Below are 23,320 nucleotides of genomic sequence, written 5' to 3' on the forward strand. Positions count from 1 at the left end.
TGTCTAGGTATGTAGCGTCCAACAACAAACATGGTGCTACTTATTGTATACCCATGTGGCATTTAATATCTAATATAGAATTACTTGTGTCTCCGTGGCAGCTGTCAAGTGAGAAGTGTTTATAAGTAACAGAATTTATATAATCACTAGCAAAGAAGCTGTTTCTTTCCTGCTATGAACGGTGAGTGCAGCGGCTGGTCCTTTATGTACTTAGGGGGTCATTGCGAGTTGATCGCACCGTAGCAGTTTTTTGTAGCCGTGCAATCAGATAGTCGCCGCCTATAGGGGAGTGTATTTTAGCATAGCAAGTGTGCGATTGCTTGTGCAGCGGAGCTATGCAAAAAGTTTTTGTGCAGTTTCTGAATAAAGGTCTGAACTTACTCAGCCACTGCAATCACTTCAGTCTGTCAGGTCCCAGAATTGACGTCAGACACCCGCACTGCAAATGCCTGGACACACCTGAATTTTCCACGGCACTCCCAGAAAATGGTCAGTTGCCACCCAGAAATGCCTTCTTGCTGTCAATCACCTTGCGATCGCCGCTGCGATCGCTTTCTTCATAAGGACCCACGCTGCCTTGTGTTTCCTGTCGGCAGGCAGCGATGCTCCTGCACATTGCGGACACGGTGCATGCGCAGTTCGGACCCGATCGCACCACTGCGAAAAACTGCAGCATGTGATCCGGTCAGAATGACCCCCTAAATATCCTGATGATATAACTGAGATAACTAACCTCGACAGCTGTGTCAATTTGAGCAAGCTGTGACCTTTATCATGCAGAAACACTGTCCTCCCCTTTGTGTGAAGCATATAGGGCAGGCCTGGTCAACCTGTGGATCTCCAGCTGCTGTGAAACTACACATCCCAGCATGCCCTGCCACAGTTTTAGCGAAAACTGTGGCAGGGCAAGCTGGGACGTGTAGTTTCACAACAGCTGGAGAGCCACAGTGTGGCCAGGCCTGATATAGGGCCTAATTCTGATAGCCAGGCTGCGTTTTCTCACAGCCTGCAATCAGATCTGAACTGTGCATGCGTATGCACCGCAATGCGCAGGCACGTCAGACCACAGCAACGGGGATCACCAGGGATTGCCGGGAAGTGACTGGATGGTGCGAAAAAAGTAATCGCACGGCCGATCGCAAGCAGATTGACAGGTAGAGGGCATTTGTGGGTGGCAACTGAGCATTTTCTGGGAGTGTTTGGAAAAACGCAGTTGTGTTCAAGAGTTTGCAGGTAGGGTTCCTGATGTCAATTCTGGTCCTGGAGAGGCTGATGTGTTCGTAGCGGGTCAGTAAGTCCTGGGCTGCGCAGAGACTGCACAAAATCTGTTTGTGCAGCTCTGCTACACATGCAGTCGCACATTTGCACAGTTAAAATACATTCCCCCCTTAGGTGGAGACTATCCGATCGCACCTCCGGTGGGATGTTTGAAGCCACGCACCCGCAACTTCCGGGTGTAGCGGATCGCGGAGGATGGGGATGACGCACTTCCGGTCGCGGCCCGAAAGACGGATTTCCGGTCGCGGCTATAATGACGACTTCCGGCCGGCGCAACTCAGCGGCCAGAGGAGATGGACTTTCCCCTTTTTGGTGGGAGTATGTGGCTCACTGTGAAATTTGGACTGGACTATAAACGGAATGAACTGTTAGTATTAGTATAGGAATCTTAGAGGATAGTAGTTCCATGTCTGGAAATAGGCTTACCCTCTAGATAATTATGATGGGTATATATAGATTAGAATGTCAGTACCTCCTTATGCCTTGAGGAAGACACTGCTTGTGTCGAAACGCGTTGGCAGGAGGACTCTTTCATTGTGAGGGAGACGGTTGGGACATCATCTGTGGAGTGGAGCAGCCAGTTCCGGGGACGCCCGAATGTGAACACCTTTTAAAACCTGCTGTTTTTGTCTACTTTGTAGACCACTTCATATGGTGAGAGACCACCCTTATCCCTGTTTTATATGTTTAGTACAGCAAATAAAAGATATTGCACCATTGGAGGTTTTTTATCTTTCTTTTTTGGGGATACATCTGTGGAGAGGAGGATCAAAGCCACTCGGAATCCATACTGGTAGAACTCCAGCTCCCCCCCAAAAAATGCGTGATTGTCTACTCCTAAAAAAGTAGACTCATCTTTAGGTATAAGGCTTATTTAAAGATTTTATTGAATAGTTCTACATATATATGTGATACACTATGAATGTTCATTTATGTTTTCTTTGAGCGCCTCTGGATTCTAATGGCATCTCTCTGACCATATCCGATCGCAGTGCTGAAAAAATCGCTGCCCCGCGATCAGGTCTGAATTACCCTCATAGTCTCAAGCTGTCCCTGTATATGGAATCGCTTTCTCAATATAAGCTGTCCCTGTAGATGGTATTGCTTTCTCAATATTCCTTCAGTATGCATATATAGTGTCATGACTGTGATTTTTGTGAACCCGGGGTTAGTCAAGTCTGTGCAGGCAACTGGTGGACTATGTGAATATTAGGCTGGTCTGTAGGAATCAGTGAGAAGAAGGAGCAATCCCTGACCGGGGACCCAACCCGGGCCTTGGCAGAGGAAGCCGTATCCTGACCACTGGATCACCAAGGACTTTGATAGCAGGATGATGAATGTATAGATGAGACTGTACTGGATATAGTGTCACAGGAGTAGGTGCTTATGTACTCAAGGTTACTGGCAAGATAGTAAGATGGACTGGTTACTGGTGAGACTGATAACCGGGCTGGTTACCGGTGAGACTGGGATGCAACTGTAATGCGGGCTGGTACCGGATATAACTGGAAATGCAACTGGAAGTAGAATGATGACTGTGGCTGTAACTTTGGGACGAGGCTGAAGAACCCTGCGGCTGTGACAGTAGAACACTGCAGCTGTGGTTTTAAGTTGAGACTCTGGAATACTGTGACTGTGCCTTTAAGATTAAACACAGCAACTGTGCCTTTAAGTTGAGACTGTGGAATACCGTGACTGTGCCTTTAAGATGAAACACTGCAACTGTGCCTTTAAGTTGAGACTGTGGAATACTGTGACTGTGCCTTTAAGATGAAACTATGGAATACTGCAACTGTGCCTTTAAGATGAACTGTAGAATTACTGGATATCAATGGTAACACAAATGTAATCCAAACTGGGTAGCAAAGGAACAGAGTTTTTACAGGAACTGAAGTACAAGGGTTACCTTTAGGGAGCTCAGCTTCAAAGCTCACACAGAGCTGTGTGTGACACGAGGAACTGGCAGAGATTCCAACTCCAGGCTTCAGACTTATACTTCCTGGTCCTTGGTGATTGGTGAGCAGGATCAGGTGATTCAGAGAGTCTCAGGCTGGCACATGATTGAACAGCTCTGGGTCAGGTGAACAGTCACTGTCATGTGAGTACTCTAGACTAGGCTGTGAAGTGGAGTGAGGCCTAGCAGGCCGAGAGAACACTGAAGCCTGAACTTCTTGCAAACAAACAGAGGATGCTGGCTTTTAGGCCTAAACTTCAGATTGCTGAATTCAGACTCACACAGAAGATCACCACAGGTGGAGCTCGTTAACTATTACCTTCCAGGCAGAGAACTCAGGACTCAGGAAACTCATGGTATTGGCAAGCTGTTTATCCCAGTGAGCAGAAAGATGCAGGATCCAGGACAGAGATGGCAGAGGTAAGTCACCAAATATGAAAACTACAGTCAGGATCGTAACATATAGGTGATACCCAGAAGTTGCGTAGCTCCTGCTATAAGCGACTAATTGGAAACTATCTTATATACAACTACAAAGCAATCATATAACCTTTTGGTGCAGCACAGTTAATATAGCACCGTTAATGGATATATATTTGGCCCTTAAACACTCTCCGGCTTTACTTAACACACATTAATGGTACTTGGATGAGTGCTGCACAATCAATCAATCAATCAATCAATCGATAGACAAGGTTCTTCTGGAAAGATGAGGAAAACAAAAGAATATACAAATTGAAAACCATTGTTACTTGTAATACCCAGTATGTGATATACAGGATTGAGTGCCGTTGCAATTTATCTTATATTGGCAAAACAAAGAGATGCCTTAAGATCAGAATACAAGAACATCTGAGAAACATTAAGAATAAGGTGCAAAATCACAGCCTCCCCGTCACTTCCAAAATAAACACAACTCTGATGTTCAGGGCCTCACATTTACAGTCATCGAACATGTTTTGGAGGCTAAAAGGGGAGGTGACAGGGACTTACAGCTCGCAAAAAGAGAATCCTTTTGGATCTACACCCTCAATACTCTTATTCCTAGAGGGTTAAATGAAAGTATTGATATGGCAGCGTTTCTTCAGGTTAGGTAGCATACTAGTGTTTCCAGCTTCATATGACAGTAGCATAGGGGAGGTACCCCCATCTTAGTTTGTTCGATAGGGATCCATGTATATCCTATAATATGTACATAAATAAGGTTTATTACTATGGGCTGTACTTTGAGTGATATAAAAATATCTCCTCTTAGAGCGATATAGATACTGTCACTTCATACCTCTGTTTTTGTAAAAGTGGAGTCTTATTCCAAATGGTGCAATAAAAGTAAAACAAAGGGGGTGGGTATACATTCTCAGATAATATCTATGATAGCGCCTATTAGCTTTTCAGGGGGCGTCACTATTGAATATACACTTATGTGTTGATATTAATTTTATAGTAGTGAACTAGTCCAACAAATTATAATATTTTAGGTACTCCATTCTTATAAACAATTAATGCATCTGTATGCATGTTAAACTTTGTCCACAAAATTTATGTATTAAGTACACTAGTTTAGGATACTTTCTAATACAGTATATCAAATTTAACTCCTCTGACTTAATATTGACACATTCTATTGCTGTGGGTAAATATTCTCCAGTATACTCACTACTGTCAATCTACAACCACACCACACTGGATATGCCCAATCTCATCTGATCTTGGAAGCTAAGCAGTGTTGGGCCTGGTTAGTACTTGGATGGGAGACCACCTGGGAATACAAGGTGCTCTGCACCTCAAAATACCACAGGGGGCGCCACTATTTAATACAAATTTATGCATAGACATCCATTTCACAGTATAATATCATATTATTTTACATTATACAATACCATAGGTATTTCCGCTATATAATCTATGTATTTTTACTGTTCATAAAAAACATATATAAATGACATGCGAATAGTACCCCCAAATAGAGACCCATTTTAGTTTATTAAATTAATCTTTTCTGCTTTAGTGTGATTAATATCTGATACATTCTATTGTTGTAGTCTCTTGTCAATCTACAGCCACACCACACTTGATATGCCCAATCTCATCTGATCTTGGAAGCTAAGCAGTGTTGGGCATGGTTAGTACTTGGATGGGAGACCACCTGGGAATTCAAGGTGCTGTGTGCCTCTAAACACCACAGAGGGCGCCACTGTCTAGGGCTCATTTTTTATATTTATTTTATAATGCTTATGTTTTCACTCCTTTAATAATATACATAGGTATTAGCAAGGTACACACATATATTGCATTTAGTATCTCTAGGCACATTTTCACTAATGTTGAAATGGTAACCTGTCTCCCACTTACCCATTGGAGGGACAAGCTGTCAATCACACACTATAATCCACTAGTTCAGTATTCACCAAAATGCATTATGGGTACTCACTCTAATTAGGTGTTTTTTGTCTCTAGTCTTAATATTTTAGGAGTAAAAAGTAATAGGAAGGTTTTTATAAGGTTAGTACTCATTTTCTAGTGCACCACTATTATTAAATTAGTTAATGATAAGAACTTATTTGTGGTTTCCAGGGCACCAATCACGGTAGTCAGTTTAAATTATGTCACTAATTTCCCCTATATTAAGGTGTAGTCCTGGATTAGTGTTTCATTACTCAGAGACCAGGCTACCACTGCTGATCCACTAAAAGTGAGGTACATTGGTTACTATTATGGTATTGAGATTTAATTATTGAGCACTATTTGTAATAAGGACACATTTAACATTTGATTTGTTTATATGAGACTCATTATGAAGAGGATAATAATTTGTATCATGTCAGCAAGTATTATAACTTAATAATGTTGGTAAAAATATTGTTAAAATAATGTTGGGAATATAGCCGGAAATTAATATGGTAACATACTATAGGGTATAAGCAATTTTTACTAACTGTTGCTATTGAGGTTTTTTTTTTTTTTTTATAAACTGTAAAATCTCAGATTTGTAATACATAATATGATAGTAATTTATAGAGGTCTAAGTATCCATCTGTGGTGCCTAGGGAGGCCATGTGGACACACAGTCCAATAACTTTGCAATTCGGCTTAATTACTCATTCAGAATGGACATCTATAAATATCCTGATTAATCCCTTCTAAATATAGTAAAAATTAAATATAATACATATTTTATACTAATTTATTCCATGTAAAACTCTTTTGGAATACTCTATTAGTATATTTATTTATTTATTTATCCTTTACTATAAATTACCAGGTTCTCACCTAAGTGAATTCCTGCTACACCTGAGTATCTAGATTTCACTTTCAAGTAGTCGACCCATGAGGTATGTGTTTCAAATTATTGGTTATTAAGTCTGTTTCCTTTTAAACTAGAATCCGTACTGATACATTATATAATATATATTCTTAGGATTGGCAGACGACTCAAATAGAAAGCCCCTCTGATACTAAGGGTTTTCTATATCGCTGTATCGGGTATCCATATCCGCTTATTTTTTTTAATAATACTTACCATAGAGTTAAGGTATGTTCCGTGTAATTATGATGTCTCTTAATATACTTTTTTGGTCTTTTTTCCTTCTGTCTTGTTCAATTATGCTTTGTCATGCATGTCATTGCTCTGTATGCAATATGTTCCTCTTTATGTTTTTTTTATTATAAACAGATGTATGTATATTTTAATAAGATGGGTTTCCTATGCTTGTAGATGTACCCCTGATGAAGTCTTATAATAACAAGAAATGCGTTGGGTATTCTTGTTCTTCCTTTATGATGTCACCTCTGAATATATATTGAAGAAATAGAGGAGACTGTAGAGATTCACCTACTATTGTCCTCCAAATCTTAAACGGAAATACACTAAGTGTGGAGCGACTTATTGCTCCTTTTACAAATGAACTATGGACTTTGAACTTGTTTTTATGCATATACATATATATATAATACATTTTATGATGGAACATGTTGCCACCATGTTTTGACTCTTAAAGGTGTGAATCATAAGTGCCTTTTGTAACACAGGGTGTTGACTCAACCCTCAGGCGCCAGCTCACCTATTGTGGTGTGTGTATGTGTATGTATGTATGTATGTATGTATATATATATATATATATATATATATATATATACCTGGCTTCACTTAACACACATTAATGGTACTTGGATGAGTGCTGCACAATCAATCAATGGACGTATAGTATAATATCCTTGTATGTAGCAGCCCTATAGCTGGTTTCTCTATAACTGCTGTCTGGTGCTGGCATTATATGTCCCCTTCCAAATATGAATTGTTTGGGCAACTGATGGTGTATAGTGTGAGGTGAGTATCTGTTCAAATGCACTTACACCTCCTTTAGTTTGAGCTGCTGTATGATGCTCCCCCGACTCCTCCTCTGAATGATGAGTGACAGTCCTGTCTCCCTTAGTGAAGCTCTGAGCTGTGATCCCCAGGTCTCTTTGCTGAAGTGAAAAGCTCTGCATCTGGACCCGGTTTTGCAACACCTTCGCCTCGACTCTCAGTGGGGATCGGCCTCACCGCCACAGCCTTCCTGTCAGTCTTGGCAGGGCTCCGCCTCTGGGGTATGGTGACCGCTGTGTCACCTCTCCTGTGGCCTCCCCTCTGCTCGTCATGGCTGCCTGTGGGGATGCCAGAGGAAGGGCTGCCGGACCCAGGCTGACACACCACTCCAGCCACGACATAGTTTCACCGCCACCGGGTTTACCGGAGCTGCGCACTGCCCTGCTTTCACATGTCACGGACCACCCAGTAAACCGCTCCGATCCACACTGAGGGCTCAGACCATCTCTCTCTCTCCAGCTAATCTCTCCACACTCCTCTGGCGGCTCTCAACTATCCGCTTACGCTGCAACTCTCCCAAACATTTGATAATAGGGTGAGTATCGGTAGTGTAATTTTGCGTACAGTTGTAAGCATGTTTCAATTGATCAATAGGTCTCTCTTCCTACCATCCCTTTGCTTGGTACATCGATATAGTACTCCCTTCTTCAATACCAAGTTTTTCACTTGTCTCTTTAACAGCTGCACTTTCTCCGTCCCCGTCAATGTCAATCTAGCAGTTTTTCCCTTTATAGCTCCAGGCATCACCCATCGTATACATGGATCCTGGAGCTGCTCTGGTCTAAGCTGGTACTCTTTCATTCTGGGCAGACCCTCCAACTCCATTTGACTAATCCAACAATACGATATGGGCAGAGACTCAGGTGGTACTCCCAACGCACTCACTGCCTCGCTCACTATACTGCTACTCACTCTCAGGCTGCGGCACATCCCTCGAATTTCTCCAACAGGTATCTCAATCCACTCATTATCATTTTCACGCCCCAACTGTCCAGGGATCTTGGAGAATCCGCATCTATGTTACTCACTCCCAGCCGATATTTCAAAGAGAAGTCATACAGTGCCAGCGCCGCTAGCCAACAGTGCCCAGTCGCGTCTAATTTTGTGGTGGTCTGCACACAAATTAACCAATTATTATCAGTGTGTACTTCGAATTTCACCCCGTACAAATAATCATGGAATTTATCCACCACGCACCACTTCAGGGCCAAAAACTCCAATTTGTGTGCTGGGTATACCTATCACTGTCAGACACACCCCTACTAGCAAATGATACTGATCTTAATGAATTCAGATGTTGCTGGTAAAGTACACCCCCAAGCCCACTTATAGATGCATCAATATGAAGTACATATGGCAAACTGGGGTTAGCATATGCTAATACTGGAGCATTCATCAGGCTTTCCTTTAACACCTCAAATGCAGCTTCACACTCATATGTTCATCTTTCTCCAAAGAGTTTGTTGGGCTTGTGAAGCTCTCCCGTTAGTGTGACGTTGTACTTCTTTCTCGCACTTGGAAGTGAATATCCTTTCATCAAGTTGGTTAGTGGCTTTGCCAGGGCGGAGTAGTTCAGTACAAATCGGTGGTAATACCCACAGAATCCCAGGAAAGATCTTAATTCACTCAATTTGGTGGGACGAGGCCAGTTCTTCACAGCCTGCACCTTGTCTGGATCCATGGCCACCCCATCCCAGCTCACAAGGGGGGGTCATTCAGAACCGATCGCATGCTGAATTTTTTCACATCCATGTGATTGGGTCTGTACTGCGCATGCGTGTGACCCGCAATGCACAGACGTGATGGCCGCCGGTGACGGCCGTCACCGGGCAACGACGAAACAAACAAAGGAAGCAATCGCACTGGCGATTGCAAGAAGATTGACAGGAATAAGGCGTTCATGGGCGGCAACTCACCATTTTCTGGAATTGTCCAAAAAACGTAGGCGTGCCCGGCCGTTTCCAGGGAGGGTTCCTGACGTCAGCAACATCCCGGATCGTCGCAGCGGCTGAGTTAGTCCTGGGCTGTGCAGAAACTGTACTAACTGTTGTTTGTGCAGCTCTCTGCACAGCTGATCGCTGCCCTGCACAGCTTTTCCCCCTCCCCTGTAGGCGGCAATTACCTGGTCACAGCAGTGCAAAAAATAGCCTGCATACGACCAGGTCTGAATTAGGCACAATGTGTCCCAGTTACTTGACTCTTGATCGACGCATATGACATTTGTCCAGTGACAATTTCAGACCCCCTTCCATTAGTCTATCAAGGACTTTAAGAAAACGACAATTATGTTACTCGATAGCAGTGCCAAATGCAATAATGTTGTCTAAGTAGACTATCACTTCGTGGTAGTTCCTGTCTCTGATGATCTTTTCCATGGTCTGTTGGAAAGTAGCCAGCGGTCACTTCACTCCTTAAAGCAAATGTAGAAACTCAAAACATCCTATCGAATATATGAATGCCGTTTTTTGTCTATCCTCAGGGTGCATAGGTATTTGGTAGTACCCATTTCTTAAATCCAACACAGAGAATAAAACATTCCCCCGTAAGCAATCTAGGGCATCATCTATTCTGGGCACTGTGTATTGATCAGACACTGTTCTTTGATTCAGTGTCCTATAATCGATGTGCATTCAAATCTTTCCATTCTTTTTCCGTACTATGACTACCGGGAAGGGTACGGACTCTTGAATTCTATTATGACTTGGATTTCCAACAAACTCTTTAGATGGCTTCTTACATCTTCAAAATCTGCTGGTGCTATCTGCCAGGAGCGCTCTTGGAACAGCATATTATCCATGAGCTTTATACGATGCTCCATCCACTTTGCCGTCCCCAGGTCCCACTCTCTGGTAGAAAAGACCTGCTTTCTAGATTCCAAATCTGCAATTAATTGGGATATCTCCTCAAACCCAAGTTCACTCTCCAGGAAGCAGATATCAAATAGACTCTTACTCCTCTGTATAGTTTCCTCGGATATAACGCAATATGAATCAGAGGACACATCAGTTTGCTTCTCCGCTCTCAAGCCAGACCATAAGAATGGGGTAAATTCTTGTATTAGTCCCGATAATTTGGGGGGGGGGGCTCACCTCTGCCCTCAGGGACTTCTGAACAGACCAGCGCGATTAAGGGCACCTGCAATTTCTCAAACTCTTCCTCTTCTCCATGACAAATCTCCAGATTGATTACGTTATATCCTAGGTAGGGATATTTTTCCACACTTAATCCCCATATTATAATCCAGATAGTGGTTGGATGGGGATATCAGAGAGGTATCTTCTATTCCAGTTCTTGAAGACAATCGAGATTTTAGAGCCACTGTCAATCAGTACCTTACAATGATGTCCATTTATTGTGGCAGCGATTATTGGAGCAGGTCCCATCAATCCTTGAGGCAGGACTCCGTTCCACCAAGTGCTCCCCATTGTGCAGCATCCAACCACTAGGAGGCCTGTGTGGGGTGCATGGGCCTTCCCTGTCCGTTTCTCGAACTATGGTTTTCACTGTCAGAGCTACTGGAGGGAGTATTGGGCATCCGAGTGGAGCTTTGATTGAGGTTGCACTCAAAAGCTTGGTGGCCTAATCTCCCACACTTGAAACACCCTCTATTATTAAAGTTACTCCTTCTCCCCACACTTGGCACGGACTCACTCGAGGCAAGGGCAGTACCTTGAGGAGAGTTGTGAGAGCAATTTATTGCTATGCAGAGCTTTATCATCTTATTCTGCTCCTCTATTAATTTTAGAAGTTTATCTTCACACGGGTGAACCTCACCCGTTGATTGCACCACCTTGACCTTCTTTATCGTCTTCTCTCTCATGTCAATCAGTACTTCTTCTTGCTTCACCTTCTTTAATAGCTCATTAAACCCAACGGGTTCTCTCACTCTAGAACACCTTAATTTCTGTGCCACTGGGTCCATTGTCAATGCGCCCCATAGTACCTGTCTCATGTGACTCTTATCTACTTCTTCTCTGGTAAATCCCCCTTTTAGCCACAATTTTGTATAACAATTTATCTATCCTGATTACGTATATACTCAGTTTCTCTCCGGGCTCCTGAAAGGTATGGTGCAATCTGGACATAAGGTCCCCTACATCCTCCTGTGTACCATATGCATAGTCTAAAGCTTCCAAGTAGGTTTCTAGTATAGCATTGAGGTTACTTCATCTAGCCTCCTGTACTATCCCCATAGTGGGGCCCCACAGGCTCTCCACTACACGTTGTGACTTTATCTTGTTGGGGCACTGCCACTCCTCTGCTTGATGGACTGCAGCTTCCTTCCAGGCTTCATATGCCTCTTCCCCAGTAGGTACTGGTACAATGCCTGAGAATATTCTTAGTCTTTGGTAGCTCCCCTCATAATGCCATCTTTCCAAATGAGAGATTACTCGGTCTACCATAGCCTCGAACTGTACTCCACCTAAATGGGTAGTAGTGATACTATCCCTCCTAACATCACCTTTTTCTGAGTCATCCGAAGGGGATGCCTCTGATATATGGGAACTGATTACCTCCTCATCTCCGGCCCTAGGTCCAAAGATAGACCATCTTGTCCCTGTTTCTTCATCAGCCATTACCATAAGTGGAATTAAATTGATGTCTAACTCCCTTTCAGTTTCAACTAGCACAGAAACTTTCCTTCCTAGTTCCCCATCCCACTTATCCACTATGATGGGCCTAATCACCCCATATAGACTGCCCACTTTCTTAGCACAATTCATTGGACATGTCATTGGACAGGTCTATGTATCCTCCCACTCCTATACATCTCTTAGAGTTCACTCCTTTCCTTTGACACCAAGTGTAGATGTCTTCCCCTGTCAACATCTCCATGGTCGTTAAGTAAACTACACAACTTTAATACCTGCGATATGTAAATTACCTTGTTAATTAGCAACACCTGATGAGATTCACTGAGATCTCAGCAGTGCCTCCATTATTTTAACCCTCTTTTGGCACCCATCTACCGAACGGTTACACTAGAAATACTAAATGTGCCTCCACCCAAGCTGTGATATTAGTGATGTTATATTCAGGCTTGCTTGGGTAAGCCTACTCTTCTATGACTATAATCCCCAAAATACTATTAGGGATATGTAAATACAAACATACAGTTGATTATGTTCTACCTGTTCTCTTTCCAGCGTTCTCAGTGCGACTTCCAGGAAATAGGATAAGTGGTAAGTACAATGCACAAATATTGGAAAGCTGCTCAATCAGATGTAATACCAGTCAGGTGCTAAAAGGGTGGGGTAATTCTGTGTAAGAAAAAACAATTTGTGTTCCCTAATGCACACTGAGTGAGTAATAATACTACATAATAATCAGATAATACGGAGATCTTAGTTGTGTATATCTGCAGATATAGGGTTAAGCCCCAGGCCAATCGACAAGGCTTCTCCATCACTGGGGGTCCCTAATACTAGGTATGGGTCCGGGGTGCAGGACCCCATCATGCTGGCACAGGATCAGCCTTTAGTGTGTTTTTCCACTTTAATTTTGAGTGTGACTCCAAATCCAGACCTCCATGGGTTAATAAATTTGATTTCCATTAATAATTTTTGTGTGATTTTGTTGTCAGCACATTCAACTATGTAAAGAACAAAGTATTTAATAAGAATATTTAATTCATTCAGATCTAGGATGTGTTATTTTAGTGTTCCCTTTATTTTTTTGAGCAGTGTGTGTGTGTGTGTGTGTGTGTGTGTGTGTGTGTGTGTGTGTGTGTGTGTGCATACATACATACATACATACATACATACATACATACATACATACATACCTTTCTTTTCTAAACCCTTTACCTTAATGTTCCTATACAATGAGCTATGCATGCAATAGTAAAACTTCCATTAAATTGACACCTTCAAGTGTCAGAGTGACCCGGGTACTCTTAATATAAAAGTGCACTGTAGGGGCCTAGAAATTCCAAGAATGCAAACAGTATCTCATCAATGAATAATGATATTCTTTGATAAATCAGCTTTCTCTTTAGCGATAAGGTCAGGTTTGATGTTGTCTAGATATGTAGCCTCCAACAACAAACATAGTGCTACTTACTGTATACCCATGCAACATTTAATATCTAATATAGAGTTACTTGTGTCTCCGTGGCAGCTGTCAAGCGAGAATTGTTTATAAGTAACAATTTATATAATCACTATCAAAGAAGCTGTTTCTTTCCTGCTATGAATGGTGACTGCAGCGGTTGGTTCTTTATGTACTAAATATCCTTCTAATGATGATATAAATGAGAACTAACATCGACAACTGTCAATTTGAGCAAGCTGTGACCTTTATCATGCAGAACAGCTGTCCTCCCCTTTTTGTGAAGCATATAGTCTCAAGCTGTCCCTATATAGGGTATATATTTTCTCAATATAAGCTGTCCTTGTAGATGGTATTACTTTCTCTTTATTCCTTCAGTATGCGTATATAGGTGATACCCAGAAGTTGCGTAGCTCCTGCTATAAGCAACTAATTGAAAACTATCTTATATACAACTATAAAGCAATCATATAGCCTTTTGGTGCAGCACAGTTAATATAGCACTGTTAATGGATAAATATATGGCACTTAAATACTTATGGCTTCACTTAACCCACATTAACTTGGATGAGTGCTGCACAATCAAACAATCAATCGATAGACATATAGTGTAATATCCTTGTACTGTATGTAGAAGCCCTATAGCTGGTGTCTCTGTAACTGCTGTCTGGTGCTGGCATTATATGTCTCCTTCCTGATATGAATTGTTTAGGGCAACTGATGGTGTATAGTGTGAGGTGAGTATCTATTCACATGCACTTACACCTCCTTTAGTTTGAGCTGCTGTATGATGCTACCCACACTCCTCCTTCGAATGATGAGTGACAGTCCTGTCTTCCTTAGTGAAGCACTCAGCTGTGATCCCCAGGTCTCTTTGCTGAAGTGGAAAGCTCTGCATCTGGACCCGCCTTTGCAACACCTCCGACCCGCCTCGACTCTCAGCAGGGATCGGCCCACCGCCACAGCCTTCCTATCGGTCTGGGCAGGGCTCCGCCTCTGGGGTGTGGTGACCACTGCTGACCGCTGCATCACCTCTCCTATGGCCTCCCGTCCGCAGATCACGGCTGCCTGTGGGGATGCCAGAGGAAGGGTTGCAAGACCCGGGCTGACACACCACTCCAGCCACGACACAGTTTCACCGCCACCAGGATTACCGGAGCCGCACTGCCCTGCTTTCACATGTCGGGGACCACCTGGTAAACCGCTCCAATCCGCACTGAGGGCTCAGACCCTCTCTCCCTCCAGCCAATCTCTCCACACTCCTATGGCAGCTCTCAACTGCCTGCTCGTGCTGCTACTTTCCCCCCTGATGCTGGAGTGCGAGGTCCCACTCCACTGCGCGAGGCTTCTAACATATTCTCCCCACTAACCAACAATGTATTTTATATATATATATATATCCTAACAATACACATATAAGCAGATACATATTAAATACATTTACACATTATACACATATTTAGTCTTAGCCAACCATTAGGCTACACTCTCCCCCTGGTGATTCCATTTAAAGACATTGCCTGGGATCACCACTTCCCTTGTCCCGTTACTTCTACATACTATTCCAATTCTTTCAAATTCTTTGCGTACAACAGGTTAGTATTAAAAATAAGGCCAACAGTATTAGAATGTGTCACTCTGGGGAGCACTTGTAGAAGCCCTAATTGATCATGGGTAAGCATAAGGAGAGGTCATCTCTGTCTTACAGGCCTATCTATCACCACTCCAGCCACAACACAGTTTCATCGCCGCTGGGATTATCAGAGACGCACTGCACTGCTTTAACATGCTCAGAAGGGAAGATTTGTATTCCCTAGAAACCGTCGAACCATCTCGAAGTTGGCTCACATTGGGGGACATCCTATATTTTTAATGAGAAGTATTTTGCAAGTGAAAGTACATTTCTAGAGGGACTTCTCTTCAAAAAATGCTTTAAATACACAAAATTGCTCCATTTAATAGTTACTTTAAATGTCCCCTCAATTGCATGATGTATGCCACATATCAGGTTTAAACAAGCAGTAATTTTGAATATTATTTTTTTTTTTTTGGGGGGGGTAGTCCTCTGCACTGCCTAAAGCAGCCAGCTGCATCTCCTCTCTAGGCTTCCCCCAGAGAGGACATAAGTAAAGCTGACAAGTATGGACTTCAATATGACCTGTACATTTTGGAATGGTGCAACTCTTCAGATTTTTCCCCTCCTAGTAAAATTAGGTATAGCTATTATGTGTGTTGTCATCTCTAGAGAGCAGGTATGAATGAAGGCAAGCAATATCAAAAAAACAATACATCGGCCACAGGACAGACCACACTGATCATACTTACCTACAATTAATTTCTCCCCTGGAGACGAGACACTGCAGGGAACTTCGGGGGTGGAACTGGGCTCTGACATCATCAAGCACTGCACCGTTTCTGTGGATCCACAGGGGTGTAGTATGGTATGCCGGCAGCCGGGCTCCCGGCGACCAGCATACCGGCGCCGGAAGCCCGACCGTCGGTATACCAACAGCGTGGCAAGCACAAATGAGCCCCTTGCGGGCATGGTGGCGCACTATGCTATTTATTGTCCCTCCAGGGGTGTCGTGGACCCCTCGTGAGAGAGAAAAATTGTCTGTATGCCGGCTGTCGGGATTCCGGCGCCGGAATCCCGACAGCCGGCAACCTGAAGACCACCCATCCACAGAATGAGGTGGTGCTAAAAAGATGCAATTCACATAATTTTAGTTCCCCTCCATCCCCACTGACATGTGAATGCTGGTGATTATCTCTCCATCCTGTCCACTTCACTAAGGTGCAGGCAAAATGCTGGAGATCTGCCTGCTTTTCCAGGGGTGCGGGAGGGTACCCCAAAAGTAAGAGCCTTCCGCAACTTCCGGGAGAGTAGGCAAGTATGCCCACTGACAGTTGTTTTAATGCCTAGAGCAAAATTGCAGGAAGTGTAATAAAGATAGTTTAAATTGCAGCTTTTGCTGATGATTTTCTCTCGCCAATGTATGCATGTATATTACTACTGTACATAGAAATATAGCCTTGACTTATGCAAACTTCTGCTTGTTTTCTAACTGTAATTACAGAATTCTAGAATGCCCTATTGGTTATCAGTATTTGGCAGCCAATATAATTAAAACACAACAAATATCATTTGTACATGGTTGTCTCATTAAAGTTTTGTTGCACTCTTACATTTATTCATGTTGGCTAACATTTTATGGAGAAATGTTGATTTAGGTACTATTCCAGTAATTATAATAAATTACATTGCCACTATATATCTGAATTATCTGTGCATATGGATCTATTCATTAACATATTCAAATTAACTTGGAGGTTTTAGAATAACTTGCTAATGGTAGCAGCCAAAATACTTTTCGAGTAATGATTTTGGCATCTAAAACACAAGGTCATTTAGAAAGTAAAACATAATTTATCAAACTACTAAAATGTTTCAGATATTCATACTTGAGAGGAACCATCTTTTACTCACTGAATCACTTTTGATTACAGCTATAAACACAATAAAAACAGAACATATATCACAAGGAAATATATGATTGTAAATTAAAATGTAATTATTGGTATTTTTTTAGCACAATAAATGTGTGGTTTTATATATATATATATATATATATATATATATATATATATATATATATATATATATATATATATATATATTGCTCATACTTGCCTACCTTTTTTTTTTTTATACTCTCCGGGAGAAACCTGAAGAAAGTGACCTGCTGCATATTATCTGTCATGTCATTTGGCCCTGCCTCCAAGATGGGGAGTGCCCACGATTCACTGGTCTGTAGGTAGGGGACAGGCTAAATTACATGTTTGTGCATTTTAGCCCTTTCCCCTTCACTTGCTGGATTTTCGGTGCGGTTATCGCCATCCTGCCTGCTTCATTAGCAAGCGGGCAGGATGCGGGAGAGCCACATATCCTGCCATTGCTGCGCTGGACTACCTGAAAAATCATGGGTCTCTGCAGCTTCTGGAAGAGTATGGCAAATATATGTTGAGAAAGGAAAAACCCAAATTCAGCTGGAACTCCTTTAGTCAGTGACTAGCGTTTAGCTGCTCATAAAGGGTCTCCACTAGGCAATTCATATGTAACATAAGTTTGCTTTAATTAACAACTGTACAACAAAACAGCACTAGCATGAGGAAACAGCACAAATTGCTCATTCAAGGCACTATGGGGGTAATTCAGAGTTGATCGCAGGAGCAAATTTGTTAGCAGTTGGGCAAAACTATGTGCACTGCAGGTGGAGTAGATATAACATTTGCAGAGAGAGTTAGATTTGGGTGGGTTATATTGTTTCTGTGCAGGGTAAATACTGGCTGCTTTATTTTTACACTGCAATTTAGATTTCAGATTGAATACACCCCACCCAAATCTAACTCTCTGCACATGTTATATCTGCCCCCCCTGCCGTGCACATGGTTTTGCCCAACAAATTTGCTTCTGCGATGAACTCTGAATTACCCCTTATGTTGGTACTCTCTAACCTTCAGGTAGCTTTGTTGCTTAGAACTGTTACTCAATTGGTATTACCCACAATAGCATAGATCTTGTATTACAGAGCGTGTCTCTCGAGCCATTTATACCCATTTCACACCAAGCTTCTGACCTGGTATATTACCAGGAAAACCCGGACACTGGCTTGGTGTAAAAGGGTCTACCAGGGTTGTGTGTCCCAGGAATTCGACCCTGTTCACAACCAGGGATGAACCTAGGACCGACCTAGGTAGGCTGCTGTGTTAACGGGGCGACCCAGGATATTCGACCTGAGTCACGCCCAAAAGACCAGAGAGGCAGATCAGCTGTGCTTGCAGATGATGTCATCACCAAGCGTCTGCAGATCAGGTAGCACGATACATGGGTGCTCTCTGAAAAGAGATGACCCAGCAATAACTTGGGTTCAGCCTGCAGTGTGAACAGTTTCAGCAGCTGTGATGGCTTGACATCATGTTTAATAACGGACCTGGGTCTTAGCAGGATACTCAGGATGTCCGGCAAAGCCAAACTGCCAGGGCCAGTGAAACTGCACCCAACAATGCAGGACTAGATCTGCACATGTGCAGTGCACTTAACCTCTATGTCAGTATCCGGAGCCTTATCTCCGGCGGGGGCTCCCGGAGGTTGCCGTGCCGGTGGTTGGCGCGGTGGCAGGTCCTCCTGGATGGGTCTGCGAATTCCTAGGGCCGGGGGTCCGGAGAGCCGGGCGCTGCAGCCAGAGTCGCTGAAGCAGGGTCCTCTAGTATGACACAGCCTCAGTGTGTCAGAGGCCGGAGCTGGACTAAAGCTGTGTACGGAGCTGTGTACTAAAGCGAAGTATGTCTCCTGTGTTGAGGGCAACCATGTTGGAGACCAGAGAATTGCCAATAAAGTTCCCACTCAGTGTCCAGCCAATCCTGTGTTATTCCCCCTTACAAAAGGGGGCTGGCCCAGAGGGAGAGTGCCAGTGCTTCTAGTTACTTTCCTGTGAAAGGTTCTCTAGTTCTGTGCTCCCAGGTTGCTTCTGGTGTCCTGGTCCTGCTTGCTCTCATCCGTCGGTACTCTAACGCTACTGCAGTCCTGTTTGTCTAAGCCCGTTGCCACTCATGGAAGCACTCACGGGTCCCCAGGTCATAGAGGTGCTAACGGTGGTTCCCACAGATGTCTCCCCACGTCAAGCCACAGTATCCACTTCTTCAAAGTCAAAGCTCTTCAGCCTTGTCTTTTCTATCATAAACAACAGTCCTTCAGTTCTTCAATACCGGAGTGTTTCAGCTTCATTCTTCAAGTCGTATAACCATAGACTCCAGTTCTTCAATTCAGTTTCTTTCAATTCCTCAAGTATTTGTGTATAACCGGTTATTCATTAAAACTACAGTTATCTTCTTACGGAGTGCTCCTAGTTCCTTACGCCCTCCTGCCAATGCTACCACTTAATTGGGCCTCCACCCCATGAGGAGGAATTACATTCAGCCCCCTCGTTTATTCACCTAACAGGCAGCCGTCCCTTAAGCCAAAACTCTGTTATCGGAATCCCACCTTATGCCAAGTGTGACAGTAAGCACTGGCCCCATGGATCCGGCAAGTGAACAGGCTGCCGGGGGCAATGTCTCTGCAAATATTCTGAGCAGTTTAAGTAAACAGGAGGCCAAGCAGGCACAGATCGTACAGTTCATGCAGAATATGTCCACTTGTTTGGATTCTCTTCATGCAGCCATATCCACGTCCCAGAATCCAGCTTCTAATCCACCAGCATCTAATCCTCCTGTGTCTATTCCAGTTCCTCGTCTACAACTGCCACCACCTTGTAAATTTGACGGTAGTCCAAAGCAATGCAGAGGGTTCCTCAATCAATGTGAGATCCAGTTTGAGCTTCAGTCAGCTGACTTCCCATCTGATCGAACCAAAGTCGCATACATCATTTCACTTCTGACTGGACAAGCTTTGGACTGGGCTTCACCCTTGTGGGAGAGAGCTGACCCCATACTCTCGAACTATTTGGAATTTGTGGCAACTTTTCAAAAAATATTTGAGCCAGGCCGGACCACCTCTGCCTCTTTGGAGATTCAACGTCTGCGTCAAGGAACTACTCCATCACCCATTACGTGATCCAATTCCGTACTCTGTCCTCTGAATTGGGATGGAATGCAGAGGCTCTCCTAGCCACCTTTTGGAACGGTCTCTCCGACAAAATTAAGGATGACCGGGCCACTCAGGATGTGCCAACTAAGCTCGATCAGCTAATCTCTTTATGCAATAAACTTGATCTGAGATACAAGGAGCGCTGTCTCGAGAGAACAAGGTTTGAGCAACCCAAACCTCGGGCCAGCCCCACTCCTAGACAGTCTTCACCTTCTACCGTAGAACCCATGCAGATCAACCGTTCCAGTCTCACCAATGTGGAACGTCAAAGACGCAGACAGGGCAACCTCTGTATGTATTGTGGGGCGGCTGACCACTTAGTTAAGTCTTGTATTCAACATCCGGGAAAATCCCACTCCTAGCTTACGCAGGAGAGATTAAGCTAGGAGCATTCCCTAACCAATTTAGGAAGGAGTCACTATTGGCTGTTTGTTTGGAACTTCCCTCTTCTCTTCATGTTACAGCACTTTTGGATTCCGGAGCTGCTGAAAGTTTCATTACTTCTGCCTTAGTCCAACATTCTGAGATACCCGACTGTTTGTTTGGAGCAAGCTATTTCTATCACCGCGGTTGATGGAAGTTATATCCCTGAAGGAATCACCACTCTCCATACTGTTCCTCTGAAAATTAAAGTTGGTATTCTCCATTCCAAAACTATCTCTTTTCTGGTAATTCCCAAAGCCTCTCAAAAGATAATCCTAGGAATCCCATGGTCACAGAAGCACAATCCTTGCTTGGATTGGCAAACTATGGATGTGCTCGCTTGGGGGATGTCGTATTCCCAACTTGCTTATCCACCATCAAGCCACTTCTTACCCTACATTCCACTAATCTTCCAGATGCCTACCAATCCTTCCTAGATGTCTTCAGTAATCAGGGGCGGACACTCTGCCTCCCCATCGTAGTTGGGACTGTCCTATCGATTTATTGCCTGGTAAAACACCTCCCAGAGGCAGAGCATATCCTCTATCCCTCCCGGAAACCCAAGTGATGTCTGAGTACATACAGGAGAATTTGGCCAAAGGATTTATTTGTCCTTCCTCTTCTCCAGCCGGGGTAGGGTTTTTTTTTGTTAAGAAGGACGGGGGCCTACGACCTTGCATTGACTACCAGGGCCTTAATGAAGTCACAGTTAAGAACAGTTATCCCTTGCCCTTGATTCCCAAATTATTTGATCGAGTAAAGGGAGCTACCATTTTCACGAAATTAGACCTACTTGGGGCTTATAACCTTATACGTATTCGTGCAGAAGATGAGTGGAAGACCGCGTTCAATACCCGTGATGGGCATTACGAATATCTGGTGATGCCCTTCGGCCTGCGCAATGCTCCAGCGGACTTCCAGAATTATGTCAACGAGCTCTTCCGAGATCTACTCTACAAATTTTTGGTTGTGCATCTTGACGACATCCTGATATTCTCCAAAGATTTGAACATCCATCGTGAACAGGTTAAAGAAGTCCTGAATTGTCTAAGGAAAAACCAGCTCTTCTGTAAATTGGAGAAGTGCACTTATGAAGTTTCTTCCATTCCCTTTCTAGGTTATATTATCTCTGGGAAGGAGATACAGATGGACCCTGCCAAGATTCAGGCCATCAGAGATTGGTCCCTTCCTGCCACCCTGAAGAGTATCCAGGGTTTTCTGGGGTTCACTAATTTCTATAGGAAATTCATTAAAGATTACTTCTCCATTGTTGCTCCTATTACCGCATTGACAAGGAAGGGTTCCAATCCTGCAGCATGGCCACCTGAGGCACTCAAAGCCTTCTCATTTCTAAAAGAGGCCTTTATGTCTGCTCCTATCCTTCGACAACCTGATCTCAGCAGTCCCTTCCAAGTGGAGGTAGATGCTTCCTCGGTGGGAGCCATTTTATCCCAGTTCTTCGAAGACCAGAGAGCTCATCCCTGCGCTTACTTTTCCAGGAGATTCTCCCCGGCAGAGCAGAACTATACTACTGGTGAACAGGAGTTGCTGGCCATCAAACTAGCTTTTGAGGAGTGGAGATACTTGCTAAAAGGAGCACAGCATCCAATTTCTGTAATCACAGATCATAAAAACCTCTTATATCTTCAAACCGCCCGATGTCTAAACCCACGGCAAGCCAGGTGGGCACTTTCCCCCTTTCTCCCCCCCCCCCCCCCCCCCGTTTCTCATTCAAGCTCTGTTATCCAGGTTCACTCAATCGGAAAGCAGATGCTCTCTCTCATTTAATGAATTTGGATGAGTCCACCGATCATCGGGAGAGACAATTCGTCTTGGATCCAACCTCCTTTGCCGCGACTTGTAATGCTCCACTTCTTCCACCCGGAAGAACCTTTGTTGCACCAGAGCTCCGAAAGAAGTTTATCCAACGCTCCTACTGGTGGCCTCATCTTAAAACTGATGTTCTAGAATTCGTAGCCACCTGTCCAAAGTGCGCCCAACATAAGAGTCCGAAAGAATTGTCACCTGGTCTTCTACATCCTTTATTGATCCCACGAAAACCCTGGACACACATAGCCATGGACTTTATAACCGATTTGCCTGTCTCCAGTGCTCGAAACACCATTTGGGTCATTGTGGACCGGTTTTCCAAAATGGTGCACTTTGTCCCACTCACAGGTCCAACCTCTTCACAGCTATCAAAATTGTTCATATCAGACGTCTTCCGGTTACATGAGCTTCCAGAAGAGATTGTTCAATTTGTGGCTAAATTCTGGAGAGCACTGAGTTCAGCCCTCGAATGAAATTAAGTTTCTCCTCCACATACCATCCTCAGTCGGATGGCCAGACTGAGAGAATGAACCAAGACTTAGAGACTTTTCTACGAATCTTCATGTCTTCTTCCCAGGACGATTGGCTGGACTATCTTCCATTCGCTGAATTCGCTCACAATAATCGTTACCATTCCGCTACCCATTCCACACCCTTTTATGTGAATTATGGACTTCATCCACGTGTTCCCATTTTCCAATCTCTTCCAGCTCCCGAAGTACCTGCTGCAGAGCTAGCCATTCAACAATTCACTAAGATGTGGAAACAAGTT

At 43.6% G+C, this 23,320-nt stretch overlaps 1 long non-coding RNA gene and 2 pseudogenes across 3 annotated transcripts in view; all 3 read left to right on the forward strand.

Annotated features, from left to right (window-relative positions):
• Positions 1 to 4,897: 4,897 nt before the first annotated feature.
• Positions 4,898 to 5,016, forward strand: LOC134913680 (5S ribosomal RNA; annotated as a pseudogene).
• Positions 5,017 to 5,284: 268 nt separating this feature from the next.
• LOC134913076 (5S ribosomal RNA) lies at positions 5,285 to 5,403 on the forward strand (annotated as a pseudogene).
• Positions 5,404 to 5,893: 490 nt separating this feature from the next.
• The window catches only part of LOC134911445 (uncharacterized), a 109,401-nt gene continuing 91,974 nt past the window's right edge, over positions 5,894 to 23,320 (forward strand). Inside the window, exons 1-3 of one of the 3 annotated variants that reach the window (XR_010176575.1) lie at positions 5,894 to 5,929; positions 6,495 to 6,564; positions 12,746 to 12,781. This is a non-coding gene — a long non-coding RNA (uncharacterized LOC134911445). The remainder of the gene's footprint in view (positions 5,930 to 6,494; positions 6,565 to 12,745; positions 12,782 to 23,320) is intronic. The other 2 variants (XR_010176578.1, XR_010176576.1) reach the window with 2 other exon arrangements.

This window comes from Pseudophryne corroboree, chromosome 4 (genome assembly GCF_028390025.1).
Source record: "Pseudophryne corroboree isolate aPseCor3 chromosome 4, aPseCor3.hap2, whole genome shotgun sequence".
In the NCBI taxonomy this organism is placed as follows: domain Eukaryota; kingdom Metazoa; phylum Chordata; class Amphibia; order Anura; family Myobatrachidae; genus Pseudophryne; species Pseudophryne corroboree.